Genomic DNA, 7,025 nt, shown 5'->3' on the forward strand with positions numbered 1-7,025 from the left:
TAAGTTCCTTTGAGTCTGGCTTACTTCACTTAATATGATCTTTTCTAAGTCTTTCCATTTCCTAACAAATGGGGCAATGTCATTCTTTCTGATAGCAACATAGAATTTCATTGTGTACAAATACCACATCTTGTTGATCCACTCATCGACTGAGGGACATCTAGGTTGGTTCCATATCTTTGCTATGGTAAATAGTGCTGCAATGAACATTTTTGTGCTGGTGGATTTAGTATGTCTTTGTTTCTGGACGGTAGGGTAAATGCCAAGTAGTGGAATTGCTGGGTCATACGGGAGGTCTATGTTTAGTCAACACATCAACAGGAGCAGGGAAAAAAATCACATGATTGTCTCAACAGATGCAGAAAAGGCATTTGACAACATCCAACACCCCTTTATGTTAAAAGCTCTGGAGAAACTAGGAATCCATGGAACATTCCTCAATATAATAAAGGCTGTGTATGACAAACCCATAGCTAGTATTATACTTAACAGCGAAAAGCTAAAGCCATTCCCTCTAAAATCAGGAATGAGACAAGGATGCCCACTCTCTCCACTCCTCTTTAACATAGTATTAGAATTCCTAGCCAGTGCAATAAGGCAAGAAGCAAGCATAAAGGGGATCCAAATAGGAAAGAGGAAGTAAAACTTTCCCTCTTTGCAACACGACATAATCCTGTATTTAAAGAATCCTATAGACTCTACTCCCAAGCTCCTTGAGCTGATTTAAAACTTTGGAAGGGTAGCAGGCTATAAAATTAACCCTCAAAAATCAACTGCCTTCCTCTATGCCAACAGTGAAAGGAATGAGGCAACAATCAGGAAAGCAACTCCTTTTGCAATAGCCTCAAGAAAATAAAGTATGTAGAAATTACCTTAACTAAGAATGTAAAGGACCTTTTTGATGAAAACTTTAAAACCTTCAAAAAGGAAATTAAAGCAGAACTGAGGAAATGGAAAAAACCTCTCATGCTCCTGGATTGGAAGAATCAATATCGTGAAAATGACAATCTTTCAAAGGACTATCTACAAATTCAATGCAATACCCATCAATATCCCAATGTCATTCTTTAAAGAAATAGAAGAGGCAATCCAAAATTTCATATGGAATAATAAAAGACCCCGTATAGCAAAAACACTTCTGAGCAGAAAGAACAGCACAGGAGGAATTTCAATACCAAACTTTAGACTCTATTACAGAGCTATAATTATCAAAACAACTTGGTACTGGCACAAGAACAGGCCTGAAGACCAATGGAATAGAACTGAAGACCCAGATATTAAACCACAGACCTATGGCCACCTAATCTTTGACAAGGGAGCCAAAAAATAGAATGGAAGAAAGATAGCCTCTTCAACAAGTGGTGCTGGCAGAACTGGTTAAGCACATGCAGAAAACTAAAGTTGGATCCTTCTTTGTCACCCTGTACTAGAATTAACTCCAAATGGATCAAAGACCTGGAGGTAAAAGCTGACACACTGAAAACTTTACAGGAAGGAATAGGAGATACACTAGGCCTCCTAGGCACAGGTCGAAACTTTCTTCATAAGGACCAAGAATCACAACAAATCAGAGAAAGGCTGGATAAGTGGGACTGCATTAAACTGTAGAGCTTTTGTATGGCAGAGGACATAGCTAGTAAACTAATTAGGAAGCCTACAGAGTGGGAGAAGATCTTTACCAACCATAGAACAGATAAAGGCCTCATATCTAAAATATATCAACAGCTCAAAAAATTGACTCACTCCAAAACTAATCTCCAAAGTAACAGCCATCCCATTAAAAGATGGGCCAAAGACTTAAAGAGAGTCTTCTCTGAAGAAGAAACAAAAATGGCCTATAGACACATGAAGAAATGCTCAACATCTCTGGTCATAAAAGAAATGCAAATCAAAACAACTCTAAGATTCCACCTCACTCCAGTTAGAATGGCCAGGATCAGGAAAACGAATAACAACAGATGCTGGAGGGGATGTGGCCAGGAGGGATCAATACTACACTGTTGGTGGGAGGGCAAACTCGTTCAATCACTATGGAAAGCAGTATGGCAGTTCTTCTTAATGCTCTTAATGCTTTGAATCTAAAGCAAATTTTAAAAAAAAAACTCCTCCCATAACAACAAGGTCTGATGTCTCAATGCCTCTAATCATATATAAAACAATGTTTATTGAAATGAATTCTAGGAAACGGAAACAAGGTTTTTTTTTTGGTCTTGTTTGTCCATTTGTCTGTCTTTGGTGACAATAGGACACAGATGAAGGATAAAGAGTGAAAAAAATGTAGCGGTACTACTCACTATGTAAAAAAATGAACTATATGACTGGTGGATGGGTACAGGAGGGAGAAAGCAAGGGAGGGGGTGACATTGTCAAACAAGAAAAGCACTCTCTGCCTAACTTCTGAAATAACAATTATAATGAAATTCTGTAAAACTCCTCCACTATTATATTCCTTTTCTTTATTACTTAAGATAAGCAAAAGCTGCCAATTGCTGGTGACTCATGGTTATAATCCTGGCTACTCAGGAGGCTAAGATCTGAGAATAGCAGTTTGAAACGAACCGGGTAGAAAAGTCTGTAACATAATTTCCAACCAGCCACCAAAAAGCCAAAATGGAGTTGTGGATTAAGTGGTAGAGCACTAGCATTGCACCAAAATACTCAGGGACAAATGTAACTCATAAGGATAAAATAAAAATTGCCAGATGTTCTGGTTTTTAGAATTAAAAAAAACTTTATTCTTTAAATTCCTCTCCAGTAGACTAATACTGTAACTAATACTGTCAATAGACTGACACTGAAAGATGAATTTTGGTTCTTAGATGAATATTATCAGGACAAGAAATTCCCTGACATCTATTCAAATTCCCCCCACATATTAGTGTTGCCGTGGCAGATACTGAACAACACAAACTAAATGGAAGATGGTAACTGGTATGAAAAACAGAAATTGAGTTAACAAAATAAGCAAGAAAATAATGAAACAACCAAGAAAGAATGAATTAAATCTTGGTAATAATTCCTTATATTAAAAAAGAAATGTTTGTCCAAGAAAAAAGTAGATATGATTTGCCATTTTACATGATGGTATTTTTTCCATCCTTGAATTATGGCTTTCCATCCCACTACTTCATTCTTTCTCACCTTGGAAAAATAAGAATAGGGAATGTATTTCCTACATCATAGATGAGATTAGTTTACTGATAAGAAAAACACCCTTATGTCTTACCTTAGTGCTTACTTTGGTGCTTCATGGGGCTTCAACTTGACCTGGATGGTGTTCCTGAGCTCTTCAGCTCAAGGCTACCACCCTACCCCTTGAACCAAGCTTCACTTACCATTTCCTAGAGGTTAATTGGAGATAAGAGTCTCAGATCCTTTTGTGCCCAGGCTGGCTTTGAAATTTGATCCTCAGATCTCAGCCTCTTGAGTAGCCACTGTTGCTGGCTTCATAGTCTCTTTATTCTTATCTTTCTGAAGAGGGTCTACAACCCACATTGTCCTTGAGATCACCATTCTTTCCTACACTGCACATTCTTGTTCTTTCTTTTCCTGATAACTGCCAATGTTCAGAAGTCTCGGACTCTTCCAAGTCTGGAAAAATTATTATTTAAATTTGCAGTGTTTCTGGCCTCTAGTGGCTCATTCCTATCATCTGTTATCCTAGCTACTCACAAGGCTGAGAACTGAAGGTCACAAGCTTGAACTAGAAATTCTGTGAAACTATTTTGTTTGTCGAATAACCTACCAAAAATAAGAATGGAGGTGTGGCTCAAGTGAAAGAAAACTAGTCTTGAGAACAAAACTTCAGAGGTAGTGGCTTGGCCCCAAGTTCAAGCCTTCTGACAAGCACCAAAGAACAAACACCAACAAACAAAAATCCTCCCAAGTTGTACTGTAAAAGCAGGGCTCTGTCATACTATCGATAGAGGAGCTATGTCATTGTTTTATTCAGTAATGCCACACATGCTATTCTTGGCTCCTTACTATAATAACACCTTTATTTACAGAACAACTCCATGAAGTCGAGATCATTAATTAAATCTGTACCATCAATGTGAAAATGGAGACATTGGATGATTAACTTAATTGCAAAAGGTATCACTCAAATAGCATGTGGCATAGCTGAAATATAAACACTGTCTGAATCCAGAGTCCAAATTCTTATACTACCTGTTAAAAGGTTTTAGGTCACATTACTATAGAATTAATTAATAGTTAATTGCCCAGAGAGAACAATTATTTTTGCTCTCATCTCAAAGTTATTTATGAAAGCTGTCGCTTTACAGAGCTTTTCCCACTTCTCTAGTCACTTTCTCTCTCTTTGGTCCAATGTATCAGGGCGAAACGATTGAGGAATGAATGGAACCAGAAAAATCATCTTTACTGTGGAAGTTCAGAGAGATGGGCCCAACTGTAGTAGCTATTCCAGGTAGAACACAGTTTCTGGATGGCATCTACGTGGACTCTCAGTGGGTGTGCAAACATGATGTTATCAGAATTATGGATCTGAGCTGCAAATGAGAGAGAGGGCACTGGCATCACAGGTCCATTTGGAAGATGGTAATGTTGACTTCCAAGAAAAGTCAATTGTTGATCTCCCGAAGCACAGGAATGGAAACCTATGGGTGGAAACAGAATTGTTATAGCCACGAATATGTCTTTTTTGTGTGATAGACTGAGTTGAACTTACAGAGGACAGAATAAAAGCATATACACATCACTTTATAAGGATGAAAGCATGTGATGGAAAATGACGACAGTAAACACAATTCAATTTATTTGAGGAGTGATACTTGAGAGGGAAAATAGAATAAAGTGAAAAGATGTGATATTCCTAAGTTTTAATATTGATCACATGGCTGAAAATGAGATAAATGCTAAAAATCAAAAGTCAAATTAAGAGAGAACTGTTAACCAAAATATCCTATTTATAAATTGCTAGCCACCAACATTTGTACATTTTCTAGTAATTTTTGTGTAGTATCTTTAAAAATATTATAGAATTAGAATCATGTTATATATTCAAATTTTTATTCTGATGTATGGATTTTTTTGTTGTTAAAAGCCATTCAACTCAGCATGTTTCAAATTACATTTGACAATGAGTTACATGATATTACGTGGCTGGATTATTCCTGACAGTGTAATTATTTTTATCATTTCAATAATTTTAACCATTAATTGTTCTCTTTCTCTCTCTCTCTCTCTCTCTCTCTCTCTCTCTCTCTCTCTCTCTCTCTCTCTCTCTCTCTCTCTCTCTCTCTCTCTCTCTCTCTCTCTCTCTCTCTCTCTCTCCCCCCCCCCCCTCCATTCTCTTTTTCCCTTTATTTGTTGCCAGTCCTAGGCCTTCAACTCATGGCCTGGGCAATGTCTTTGGGCTTTCTCAAGGCTAGTACTCTACTACTTGAGCCACAGCATGACTTCGGGTTTTTTTCTGTGTATGTGTTATGGAGGAATTGAACCCAGTGCTTCATGCATGCTAGAGAAAGCACTCCAATAGGCCACGCTCCTGGCCCACTTAATTGTTTTCTTTGTTGTTATGATTAGGGACACAAACAGGTATATCCTTGCATATAAATCTTTATGCAAATCTTTGCTCATTTTTTATGAGAATATTGCTTGTTTTAAACCACTAATTTCATATATTTAACTAATTGGGTGGGAAGTTAAATTTCCTAAAGCATTTTCAGAATTTAATTTTATTGTAAGGATGTTATACAAAGGGATTACAGTTATATAAGTAAGGCAATGAGTACATTTATTGTTATTCCCTTCCTAAAGTATTTTTTTTTGTCTGTCCTGAGGCTTGAACTCAGGGTCTGAGCAATGTCTTTGGGTTTTTCAAGGCTTGAGCTCTACCACTTGAACCACAGCTTTTTCTATGTATGTGGTAACAGAGGAATCAAACCTGGGTCTTTTTGCATTGTAGGAAAACACACTACCATTAAGCCAAACTCTTGGCCTAAAGTAAATCTTGTCAAACTATTTTCCATAAAATTTATACATACTGTATACCATATGCTTGGCTTTTTACTTGATGTAATTTGCACTGTGCCATTCAGTCAATATAGTAAATATTAAATAATTGAAGTGGATATTATGTAAGCACTATTGTACTCAAATTTCTGCAAAGTTTAGAGATTCTGTTTTGATCTACTTTCTTTTGCACTTTAATAGGAACCAGTAAGTTTAATATATTCTCATATGTATTTTGATCACTTTTATTTCTTTATGAATTTTGTATTTACTTAATTTTGTGTGGAAATGTCATGCTTTTTAACATTGAGCTGTAAGTCTGAAACAAATACTGATTTGATTCATATTCAAGCATAAGAATATCTAAGAGCTTTGCCAAGTTATACAAATGTTGCTCTGATTTGCATTGATTCACTAATTGTTTCCATTCATCTATCCACTCATTGGACATTCAATATGCTTTTGGCTGTGCTCAGATTCAAACATTTTGTGTGGTAAGTTTTGGAAACAATAATAATATGCTTTATCAGCTGTCAAGTTGATCATAGGCTAGTAGCAAAGAAAAAAGTGAAATAAGCAGTTAGAACAAAGACTCATTTTGTTGTTAAATAGATGCAATTTCCTTTTAAACTTGGAATTTATTTCTTTTCCCTACTTGAGAGTATTTCTTCATTTTAGGGACAGAGGGACAGCACTGATAGAAGTAAGGTATCTCTTTCCACTAAAGACTCCTGCCATTTGATGATAGATACTCTCATCTGGGATGTAGAATCTTAAATAATTGATATAAATCTCAATGATTGGCTCCAGGAGCAGACAGCAAGTTGTCTACATGGCATCAGTGTACCAAATGCAAACATCCTCATGTAAAGGTGTACTTGCTCAAAGACTCCAAGGAAATAAAGCTTTCTTAATGTTCTTTTCTTGCTCTGAAATAGTTTAGAGTCGCTTCTCCTATTTATTACCCTCAGAACAATAACCGATGCAAGAAGTTGAATGCAAACACAAATAAAATTCAGACTTAGCTAAGCAAGGAACAATTGAAGTTG

This window comes from Megascapheus bottae, chromosome 20, assembly GCF_031878675.1.
Source record: "Megascapheus bottae isolate mThoBot1 chromosome 20, mThoBot2.hap1, whole genome shotgun sequence".
Taxonomy (NCBI): domain Eukaryota; kingdom Metazoa; phylum Chordata; class Mammalia; order Rodentia; family Geomyidae; genus Megascapheus; species Megascapheus bottae.